The sequence below is a fragment of the Cyprinus carpio genome, chromosome A19 (assembly GCF_018340385.1).
Source record: "Cyprinus carpio isolate SPL01 chromosome A19, ASM1834038v1, whole genome shotgun sequence".
NCBI classification, from domain to species: Eukaryota; Metazoa; Chordata; class Actinopteri; order Cypriniformes; family Cyprinidae; genus Cyprinus; species Cyprinus carpio.
In genome coordinates, this window is record NC_056590.1 from 18,354,515 (window position 1) to 18,367,203 (window position 12,689).

Here is a 12,689-nt window from a genome sequence, read left to right on the forward strand (position 1 = left end):
TGAATAATCATCAGTATCCTGCTTTGCAACCCACATCACAGAGCATGTTTAAGCAACAGCAAAGGTCAAAATGTACTGTAACATGCTTACAGAAAACCATGAAATGGTTTTTATGAACTCTGAGAATAAAAGCTTGTGTTTATTTGTTCCGCTCGTAGATAAAGTCAAAGCACCGTCAGGGGTCTTTTATTGCGGTCCAAACCAGACCATATTTTTCTCTTTCACGGTTGCACCAGGTCACGTGATTCTCATGCTCTCGGGTTTCGTGCTGGTGGTCTGTGTGGTGAGCTGGCCTGTCACACTCATTTCTCACCCTCTATTTATTACCTTGGCGTTATCTAAATGTTTAATTTGTCATGAATGAATGATCACAGGACCACTAAAGAGGGCGCTAGCAGGATGGGAGATATCTCGCTGAGAGATAACAGCACATGTTACGATTCAGACCTGTCTAAATAGTGTCATTTAAGATTCTGATCACCCTTATGTCAGTCATACCTCTGTGTTTCATTTATTTATTATATTTTATTAAATATTGATTAGTGATAGAATGGAATATTTAGCTGTCCCTCCCAACGAATCTATGAATGGCAAAAATACATGGTAACACCATACAATAAGGTTAACGTTTATTAATGCATTATCATTAAGTAACAATGAGCAACAATTTTTACAGCAGTTATTAATCTAGGTTAATGTTAATTTTTACATATACGCTGTTGTTCAATGTTAATTTATGTTTGTTCATGATATATTAACTAAAGGTAATTTATACAGTTTAAAAAATTTAAATTCTATTAGTATACGTAGAAACGAATGTTAATCAAGATTAATAAATGATGTAAAAAAAAATTATTGTTTATTGGAAAGCATTACAAAAATGTCAAAGTGACATTCAAAGAAAGATATCTTAAGCACAATTTACAAGCAGAATGTTTCACAAAAAGAAGATTGTTTATTTTTGAAATGCTTAAATAACAATTTAAAATTACAATTTAATCTTTAATCGCTCTTTTGGTTTTTATTTTCTTTCAGAATGCTAGATAGCAACAAACACCAACATACCATTTTTCCTCAAAGCCTGTTTGTCGCTGTGCACTGTGAAATTCTCCTGAACATGAGATCAGTTCGTACAATAACAAAAGGTCGAATTTGATCAACAGTAACTATTTAATCAGTTTTATTTTTTATGTAAATGCTGTAGAATGTAGCTAATAATAGACCCTGAAATTATCACATAGGCTATACTTTGACACACCTTTTATTTACTAAAAGCCAAAAGAATACAGAATTTGTTTAAAAAAAAAATAAAACCATAAAGAAATGGCAAGAAAATACTCAAAAGTGTGGTTTTAGCCTCATTTCTTTGCATATGCCACTTGGGTTTGATTTGTTATCTAATGCAGTGACATTCATTCATTAGCATATCTTAGCGCTTCCAATACATTTTTGTGTCCCAGACCTGCTGCATACAGGACATCAGCCGATCTGTGTTGTGTGGGCAGACGTGGGTATTGTTATGGATCACAGCAGTGTCCTCAAACCAACCCTTCAGTCTGTCTTAGTTTGGCCAGCACCACTGAGGCACAGCGGAGCCAAACAAGGCCACCCCAAACACAATTGCACGTCGTCCCATTTTGCCACAATTCAAAGAGCCTCCATCCTGAGTCCTGCTGGCCTGCTCTCTCAGAAACATAAAGACTTCTCGGTGTGATTCACAGTGTGTGAATAGCTTTAAACAGGGTCTCACGCTGTGCTTTGGTGCATATTGTGTGAGTGTGTTTGCTGGAGGTCCACATTTATGTTCCATCATTGCAGTTTCGGCGTGATGCAGTTGTAAGTTTGTATGCAGGGGTCGGTCTTCTCAGCAGCACAGTCGTATAATGGGCTTGAGGTTTGTGTTACTGTACGGCTGTGTGTTATATGCTGTTATGTTTGTGGTGATCTTTTATGCAAAAGGACGGTGGGTAGAGGTGCAATGAAGCTAGCCAGGAGTGTGTACATTTCTAGTCCATGGGCACACTTAAGGTGTTTCTTTGGATAAATACTATTTATTTACTTATTATTATTTTATAAATTATATATAATATATATATATATATATATATATATATATATATATATATATATATATATATATGTTTCCAGTTGTCTGAGACCACTAGTTGGCGCTTTGCATCTTAAGTTATTTTAGAATTTACTTTGGTGCTTATTCATGCAGTTTAACACATTTCAAATTTTTTAGGAGTGTATAAGCTGCTTGTAATACACTCATAATACATATTACTGTACCCTTTTTAATGTTATTTTAAGCATTTGAAAGGTTCTGTTTACTTCACAATTTGTTTTCAGTTGTATTTTATTATAGAAATCATAAAAATTTAATTTTGTAAAAATGTTTTAAAATAAACTTCTTTGTAATATGCTAACCATAACAACTAATAATTATCATAGTATGCTGCTCATAATACCTAACAACGAACATAATATACCTAATAATAATCATGAATTTAATTTTTTTTTAGCATTCCAAAAAATAAAAACACAATATTTGATCAAATTGATAAATGATTTTTTATCATATAAAATGTTTTATTTAATGCTGTTTTTAGCATTCAGACGGCTACCATCACTTAAAATATTCTAATTGAAGAATTGTTATAAAAAAAAATTATTATAAAAATAAAATAGTTAAGGATGAAATTTTGTTTCTGTATTTTTAAAACAAAGCTGCTGATCATAATAAATAAAAATGATCATATGCTGTTCATAGTAGTAAACGTAATAATATGCCAAATGCCAAATAATTACCTAATAATAAACATAATATGCTGCTGATAATACCTAATAATAGTCATGAATTTTGTAATGTTATTTTTAGTATTCCAAAAGTTATATAAAATAATCACTCAACAATATCAATCAACAATATTTATTTCTGAAAATGTATTATATATAAAACATTTTCAAATTGATTTGAGATTGCTATCTTTAGATTTTTTTCTAAATATATATTAGCATATATATTATTTTGCTTGTGCTAGTTTGAGTTCTCACCAATTCACTTGTCTCATATGCATCTCCAGTATATTTATTAAAGATTATGTGTGTGAAATGGAACACAGTCTCCTCTCTGAGCATGTGTGTGTTGTTCTGCCTCTTATTTATCACAAGCGTGTGTATCCTCAGTCTCTTTTTGTCAGTACGAGAGTGTGTGTATGCACTCCGGTGGGATTATCAAGTAAAAGTGGGGCTTAGCAGTGCTTTGCCTCCATGTAATCTGTCACACACACACACTGATACACACTCCACATAGTGGCGGATTTAGGATGGCTTGTGAACGGAGGGAAGGCAGAAAGGACACGTCGAGCGGTAAAGGCGGACAGGACACAGAGGCTCCGTCAACTGTTTGTGCTAAGGACAAACAAATGCGTGAAATCGATTTCAGGTCGTAACCAGACTCCAGCGCACGTCTGCAATTATGTGCAGCTAATCTGCACTTTTTAAACACAATTGAAGCTTTGGCTCTGTGTAGCTGTCTCTGAGGAGAGACGAGAGCTATTCATTTCTGTGACTCAGATTTAGAGGTCATTCAGTGCAAGTATTAGTTCAGAATGACACAAAGCACCATGACAATATCACCTCCGTTTAGACGTGCTTATTAATAGAGTCATGATAGATTCATGTAATATCAAAGCGAACATTTAGCAGCCCGTTTAATATTTATAATAGAGTGCTGCTACATTAGTCTAAACTATTGTAAATTAAGTAAAAAAATAATTTTTTAGAAATATCTTTTTATTTTTTCTGTTATTGTTTACTCATTCTCATGTCATTCCAAAAGAAAAAAAAGTCAAACTGGTTTGGAACAACATGAGGATGAGTTAATGATGACACGGTTTTCATTTTTGGGTGGAATCAGCCTGGCAACACCCTAGCAACCACCTTCTAAAGGACTAGCAAGCACCCAGAACATATTAACGATCTATCATAGCCATATCTTGACTCAACAATATTTTAGAGATGTGCTCTTTTGATGTGATATGTATTTGATTTTATGTTTGTTATATTTGATAAAGGTTTTATCCAGTTTCTGGAGCTTGCCTAACTATGGCTTTCTCACTTTCACCCACATATCAAAATGTTGCTGAGGGTTAGTATGTAGTAATTGTAATTAGCTTTATATAAACATTATGAATCTATGGTTAATTGTCGTTAAGCTAGGCAGTCATATGTGAGTATTTTTGTTCAGTGACTGGGCCGACCTCAGAGACCTCCCTCACTCACATTTATAGTTACACCCTCAGACTTGGCACTGAGAGAGAATGAACAGAGCCAGGACTGAGTTTCTGTTCATCTACGGTTTCATTCCATCCCTGTCTTCTTCTTCGTCTCTCTCTCTTTCTCTCTTTCTCTCTCTCTCTCTCTCATCTCCCATGTTATTACACTTATCAGAAACAGAGAATGAGGCTCTCTGTGGTGGAGAGAGCATTCAGGAACACCAAGGTTGGGCAATGTACAGTGAATTTAATTAAATATAATTTGACTTTACTTTACTATAGGAAGAGTTCCTTTTAGAAATTTAACACAATCATGATTTGTAACAAAGCATGCATAAATACATGATGAATTTTGACTAATTATATCCTGTGTTTCCTGATTTTTGTTTTTCTTTCTTACATTTTTTGTATAATGTAACATGAATAGTCTTTGTAAACTTATTAAATATATTTAAAATAATGAATATAGCTATCAACATTTATTTATTTTTATTTTTTTGTGCAAGTTATTTTATTAAGTTTAATGAAATCATATGTACACTATACCTAACTGTGTTGATATGATTTTTAAAATGTTTTTAATCCATCTATTTAATTAAAAGTTCAATAAAAACAGTAATTCTGTGAAATATTATTACAATTCTAAATAAGTTTTCTATGTGAATATATTTTAAAATGTAACTTATTAATGTGACGCAAAGCTGAATTTTCAGCATCATTACTCCAGTCTTCAGTGTCACATGATCCTTCAGAAGTCATTCTAATATGCTGATTTAGTTTGCAAGAAACATTTTTTTATTATTAATGTTGAAAACAGTTTCTGCTATGATCTAGTATTTTTGGAAATATCCCATATTGTGTGTTTGATGAGGGAAATGTATACAGACAAATACAATGTATTTATTAAAAGCTACAGTACATTTACAACAGCATGCATTTCTTTGAATTCATTTGAATGCAGTTCAAAATCAGGCACTGAATTGAAAATGAAAAGGAATTCTCTGTTTAATAGTTTACAACCCACACCAGACTGAGCCGACTACTACTTTTCTGACTGAAGTGTTGTGGTCTCTCTGGTGTAAGCTCAGCATTCGGCCACTGAATTTTGCTGCAGGCGCTTCAGTAAAAAGCACATAAAGTTAATCTGCAGTCATTCCTCTCTCCTCAGGGCTCAGTATGGAGTTAATGCTCCACTCTGTAACGCTGCTGGGCATTCTGGGTATGACTGTGGCACTGCTCTCTGTGCCAATCTGTCTATTGACCCAGCTAATCAGTCGTTGTTGAGTTGTTAGTGCTTAAAGGCAGATGACAGTGATACAAGCAAGGGAGAATGTTGCGCATGATTATAGAAGTGATGGAGAGAAGGAGGGGATACTGGATTAAAGGAATGCTCCACCCAGGAACTGGAGATATAAAGCTTTAAAATGACACTAAAATACACAAAAAGTATAAAAAAAGTATTATTAAGTAATTTGTATTGTTTTTGTGTTGTTTTTTTGTTTGGATTTTTTTTATGTTTTTTTTGTGTTTCAATTTAGACAACATTTTGACGTCAATATTTTATTTTATTTATGATTTAAAAAAAAAAAATTGAAAGGTTTGATTAGTTTTGATTTGGCTTCATTTGTTTAATAAAAATACAGTAAAAACAGTAGTAATGTGAAATATTATAATTTAAAAGATCTGTTTTCTATTTTAATGAAATGCAATTCATTCCGGTGATGCAAAGCTGAATTTTCAGCATCATTACTCCAAGTCTTCAGTGTCACATGATCCTTCAGAAATCATTCTGATATGCTGATTTGTTGCTCAAGAAACATTTATTATTGTTATCAATGTTAAAAACATTTTTGTGGAAACCATGATACACTACCACAGTTAGTAATATTTTATTAAGGTTAAGCAAGATTAAAAAAGAAAAATGAAAAGAAAATCAATACTTTTATTGTGCAGTGACCCATTAAATTGATCAAAATATTACAAATTATAATGTTACAAAAGATTTCTATTTGAAATAAATGTTGTGCTTTTGATTTTTTTCTTTATCAGAGAATCCTGCAAAAATTACCGTTTCCACAAAAATATTAAGCAAATGTATTAACTCAAGATTTTTATTAATAAATTGAGCAGCAAATCAGCATATCTGAATGATTTCCGAAGGATCGTGTGACACTGAAGACTGGAGTAATGACTGCTGAAAATTCAGCTTTGCATTGCAGGAATAAATGACATTTTAAAATAAAATAAAATAAAAATACTTTTAAATAATAAAATTCTTTCACAATGTTACCGTTTTATTTTGCAATATTACTGTCTTTCAAAAACATTTTAAAAAATCCTAATTATTCCAAACCTTTGACTAAAAGTCACAGGTTTTGAACAACATGAGTGTGAGTAAATGATGCCAGAAAAAAGTATGCATAATGTGTATGTATAGAGCCTTTCATGTGTCTCCTTGGCGACACGTCTCTGGAGTTGATCCCTCGCTTGACAGCGACAGAAGCAGAGAGAGGGAAGCCACAGCTGAACTGCAGAGAGTCGGAGGGAGTCACAGCCTCTCTTGTGCAGGTGCAATCAAAGGCTTGCTGCTATTCAGGTCTGAAAATGCATATCAGTCTGAAACCATTCATTGTGCGTGCATGTAAAAGGCCACATCTGGCAATGAGAGGGTGGGCACATTCCACTGAATGATGCAGAGCTTTCCTGTGTAGTTTCATTTGAGTGGATTTTTAATCACTCCACACAGAAAGTGACACAGTAAGAACTTTTAACAAATTCTCTGGCAAACCCCAAGAGTGCACCTTATCATTCCACAGGATATGATTCTAATAATTTTGTGTGTTAGGCAAACAGAATTCTATTTATAGAAGTATTACTTTTTTGAGACTATAACTCACGTGTATTTGTGTGTGTGCGTATTGCTATATACTGTATATGAATACTTTTTTTTTTTCAAGTTTAATTATACATACTGTGATTACTTGATTGTGTCAAGTATAAAACAGGACTGATAATTGCAGTTGGATATGATTTTAACTCCTCTTTCCAAGAAGCATAATAAAAGAAACAGTTTAAAATAGATGTGCCTGTGATAGTCTGGACATTCACCATGTTAGAATCATTAGGCTGGATGATTGCAAGACCAGATGCACCTTGGGATGCAAACACTGTAGACGCCATAAAGCTTTTTACACTTGAAATTATTAAACTGAATTTTATATGATATATGATATGATATGATATTATACTTACTTATACACTACCATTCAAAAGATTGAAGTCTTGTGCTCACAAAGGCTGCATTTAATTAATCAGAATCACAGCAAAAACAGTCAAATTGTGAAATATTATTACAATTTAAAATAGCTGTAATTTATTCCTGTGATGCAAAACTGCATTATCAGCAAGCATCATTACTCCAGTCTTCAGTGCCACATGATCCTTCAGAAATTATTCTAATACGCTGATTTGCTGCTCAAAAAAAAAAAATAAAAAATTAATTAGTTGTTTAATTCATTTTTAACTTAATAACTCTTGCCAAACTATTGAACAATAGTGTATGTTATGTTATGCTATGCTATGCTATTGTATTGTGTTATTATTCATTTTTAGATATTGTTAAATAGCATATAGAGGTAAATATATGTAGTGATGAAGTTTTTCGCTGTCATCAACAGTAAAGCTGCACATAGACCCTCTGTGATGTTATGGGCATTGGCATAGAAACAGATCATTTCTAAATATTTCAACAGCTCTGAGTAGAATCTGAATTGCCATCTCATAATTACAGTAATTCTGACATGGTATAAACATAGCTTTAGTCCAGGATATTCAGGAAATTTCACACTAAACTAACTGTTTTTTTTCCTCTCAATTTTTTTATTTCTTTCATGGATAATTACAGCACAACAATGCTCTGATTGTCTTATAATTAGTATCACGTCATTCTGTATATGTCCAGAATTGTTTGCCAGTACTGTTGTGTTCAACCTATTTAACTTTCCTCAGATGTCGAAACTAAAAACAGGAAGTGAGCATCTCTGTGACTGTACAAAGCTCATGAATAATTAACAAGACAAGCACTGCTTAGTTTATGATTGGTTGTCAGTTGCTAAACATTTTAATTTGAGAGTCTTTAAGAACTGAAGGTCTTTCTTGAATAATGCTGCCGTATAATGCAATTCAGGACTAGTATGACAGCATTTCAAGAGAAAGTAAAGCTGGTCTGAATGCAGATAGGAATCTGATATCTTTATATAGTCAGTTCTTTCTCATATTTAATGACTGCAATCTGTAGAGAGGAGGAAAATTATGTTCTCCGCTGTAGAGAGCAGATTCATTTTCTGTAAAGAAGGAATTAAGGGAATATTTTGTTATCAGGTAGTTAGTGGTTGCAGATTTCCAGAAATCTGCCGTTTCTGTTTCAAATTGTCACCATCTCTTTTATCTTATTCTGCTTCCATCTGTCCTCATAATCTCTGTCTGTATCTCTTTGTTTTTCTCTTCTCCCCCGTCCATTTATCAATCTCTCAGGTGACTGCACGCGCTTCAGCGTAAACACACAAAAACTAATTGAATTACCCTAAAGGCCCAGAAATGGAGAGCATAGCTAATTTGTTGCCATGGCAACAGACAGACCTTCCCATGCCGCTTGTTTTGTTGACTGCGGTTCTGTAAACAGCACGCACTCACTCGCCTAACAAGGGAACTCCTTGCGTGCCCATCATGTGCTACGCTTCAGATTAACTCACGTTAATGACCGAGCCTGAGCAAAAAAAGCACTGACAACCTCTGACTGCCTCATACTTTCCATAACACGGCCCATAGGGACGCGTTCAGCCGTGCGTTAAATTGACTCAGCAGCAGGCCCACATGGAGTCTGTGCACACAGAACCTTAGTGAGCCTCATTCACAAAGTTCTGCACACGCTTTGTGTGTTTTCATTTCATATTCATATTCCATATTTTGATGCATGCTTAGTCAACTAAAACGAAATCTGAAACTAAAATAAAACCATAGAAAACCTTTTAGTTTGAAAAAATAAAAACAACATTTTGTGACATAAAATATTTTAAAAGTGTATGTATATATATATATACACACACACACACACACACACACACACACACACACACACACACACACACATATATATATATATACACACACACACACACACACACAGTGCCACTTGAAAGTTTGTGAACCCGTTGCAGAATCTATGAAAATGTGAGTAATTTAAATAAATAAGACAGATCATACAAAATGCATGTTATTTTTATTTAGTACTGTCCTGAGTAAGATATTTTTGATAAAAGATGTTTACATTTAGTCCACAAGACAAAAAAAAAAATTGCTGCAATTATTAAAATAACCCCGTTCAACAGTTTGTGAACCCTTGGTTCTTAATACTGTGTGTGGTTACCTGGATGATCCACGACTGTTTATTTTTTGTTTTGTGATGGTTGTTTGTTCTGAACAGTTTCAGAAAAATCCTCCAGCTCCTGCAGAATCTTCCGTTTTCCAGTATCTTTTGCATATTTGAACCCTTTCCAGCAGTGACTGTATGATTTTGAGATCCATCTTTTCACACTGAGGACAACTGAGGGACTCAAACACAACTATTTAAAAAGGTTCAAACATTCACTGTTGCTCCAGAAGGAAACACAGTGCATTAAGAGCCGGGGGTTGAAAACTTTCGAACAGGATGAAGATGTCCAAATTTTTGCATATTTTGTAGAAATATAATTTTTCTCCATTTAGTACTGCCCTTCGAAAGCAACTGAAGATACTTGCATGTTTCCGGGAAAAACAAATTAAGTACAATTTACCTTGATCTTCAAATTCAAAAAGTTTGTTCAGGAGCATCAGTTGAGGGTGAGTAAATGATGCCTATTTAGTTTTTGGGGTGAATTATCAGAATCAGAAAGAGCTTTATTGCAAAGTGCTTTTCGCACACAAGGATTTTTTTTTCTTGATAATGGAGCTTCCAGTGTACACATACAAATACAACCAGAAGACACATAATATAAAATTGAAATATAAAAAAAAAGAAAGTATGAAAAAAGTTTGGTTAAATCAGAATCATTCAGTTTAAGTGAAAAAATAAGAATTTTGTACATTTTTACAATATTATGGATAATAATATGAATAAACAGTGAATTTACAGGAAATTGCTCTAAACAGTTGTGTGTTGCAGTGAGGGGGGGATCTTGAGAGTTAACAGTTTAATAAGAGATTTTTTGATTTAAGCAGTCTGGACTGTCCGTTGTAGACTCCAGATGAACACACGACAGCCGACATGTCAGCGGAGTAGAATTGTGTCAATAGGTTGAACTTCCTCAGCTGGTGTTTCCGTTGTGAAAAGGCACAGCAGAGGCTGTACTTCCTTCGCCACATTGTAAACACATTTTGCCAAAATGAAATCCATTCAATAGTTGTCCGCAGACTTCTGGTTCCATCTAGGCCTGTTCATAGGGTTTGGTAGAGAAAATGAGTTTAATTTGATTGTTATCTGTTGTTTTATTGTTTTGATTTTAAAGTTTTAAATATATATATATATAGATATTGTTATAGATATATATATATATATATATATATATATATATATATATATATATATATATATATATTTGTCATTTTATTAGTTTTAGGGTTTATTTAAATGTCTCTATCATTTTTATTTTTATCACAATTTAAGTTTAAGTTATTTTAGTAAGTATAAAGTAGTATTTTTGTAGGTAACAAGGTGAACTAAATGAAAATGAGAAATATTTCATTTTCTATCCGTTAATAATTTCAAGTAACTGAATTTTGTTATGGTTTTAATTAACTATAATAACCCTGGCTTTCACCCTCTTTTTTTTTGGGAGACATTTCTGTCGTCCAGTCTCACTGCACCATCTTCACCACCACTGAGCAGAATATATATTTATCCAAACTGCTTAGCTAACTAGGTCAGCTAAACAAACTCTCTAGCCTTTAGCTGTGAATCTGAGACATTTTTTGTTTCTAGTACCACCTGCTGATGAGTTCATAGAACTGCACAATCGCTATAGCAACAGTTTTCACTAATATTTATATGCCACTTGAGTTTTAAATGGTGCTGAAATTAGATGAGAAGTTGCTGTACAGGATTAGCATCACAATGTCCTTCTTCTTTTATTGAGCACACCTGAAATGAGCTTGTAATCCTGACTCTCTGCAGAGGTGTGTGTGTTTGTGTGTGTGCTCTTCTCCTCAGATCATTAGTGCTGTGTGGGGGAGTGCATGTACAGTATAAGGAAGAGGGCATATTTACTCATTTGAGCAGTTTGTCTGTAGGCCTATTTCTTCAGCTATGAAGCACTTTTGACTTTCACAAAATGAGCTTCCTTAATACTCTTTTCACCGGTTTATTTCAGTTGAGTTACTAGCAGATCAGATTTCCAGTATTGTGTTTGACATCAGTCTGTGGTGAAAATGACTTTTGAGAGATTTTTGCATTAAAATGGTTGTTTTCTTTTGCTAAGGCTAATTTCATGGTACAGTAGAAGTATTGTTTAGTATAGTATTGTTTATATCCTAACTAACAGTTAAAATCACACCTTTTGCTAGATCAATGTTTTTGACTAGAAATGATGCATAATAAAACATTTAAATTTTTACCAAGTAAACTTTGAGGCAATTTGAGGCAAAATTGTTCATTGCTTGGCTCAATTATTAATTTTTATTTTTTGAAAGAGATTATTACTTCTATTCAGCATGCATTAAATTGATCAAATGTTTCAGTAAAGACATTTTTAATGTTAAAAAAGATTTATTTTTCAAAGAAACCTGTTCGTTCATCAAAGAATCCTCAAAAAAAATCAGTTTCCATAAAAATAACAAGCAACACAACTTTTTTCAACATTGATGATAATAAGAAATGTTTCCTGAGCACTTAATCAGCATATTAGAATGATTTCTGAAGGATCTGGAGTAATGCTGCTGAAAATTAATCACAGGAATAAATTACATTTTAATATATTTTCAATTAGAAACCATCATAATAATACTTCATAATGTTATTGTATTCTACTGTATTCATGATCAAACAAATGCAGCTTTGGTGAGCACAAGAAACAACATAAATTAAGAAATCTTACTGATCCCAAAACTTTAAAACAGTAGTGTGTGTTATAGAAATAATTTCCAGAAAAAAAAATGGAAACATGTTCATTTTACTATTTCTTAAGATTATGATAGTTTTATAATAGTTAATATTTTTGTAATGAATCAAACAATAAATGAATTACTAATAAAAATCTATAGCTACATAAAAAGCATTTGAAAAGTATCTTGACACTTTTAATGTGATCTTCACTGAACAAAAAGCTCTTAGTTTTAAAAACAATCAAACACCCTGGGACACAAAAGTGCCTGAAGTTG

At 33.1% G+C, this 12,689-nt stretch overlaps 1 protein-coding gene across 3 annotated transcripts in view; it reads left to right on the plus strand.

Annotated features, from left to right (window-relative positions):
• The window catches only part of LOC109111576 (ataxin-1-like), an 89,271-nt gene that overhangs the window by 60,169 nt on the left and 16,413 nt on the right, over positions 1 to 12,689 (plus strand). The gene's annotated exons all lie outside the window — the stretch shown is intronic.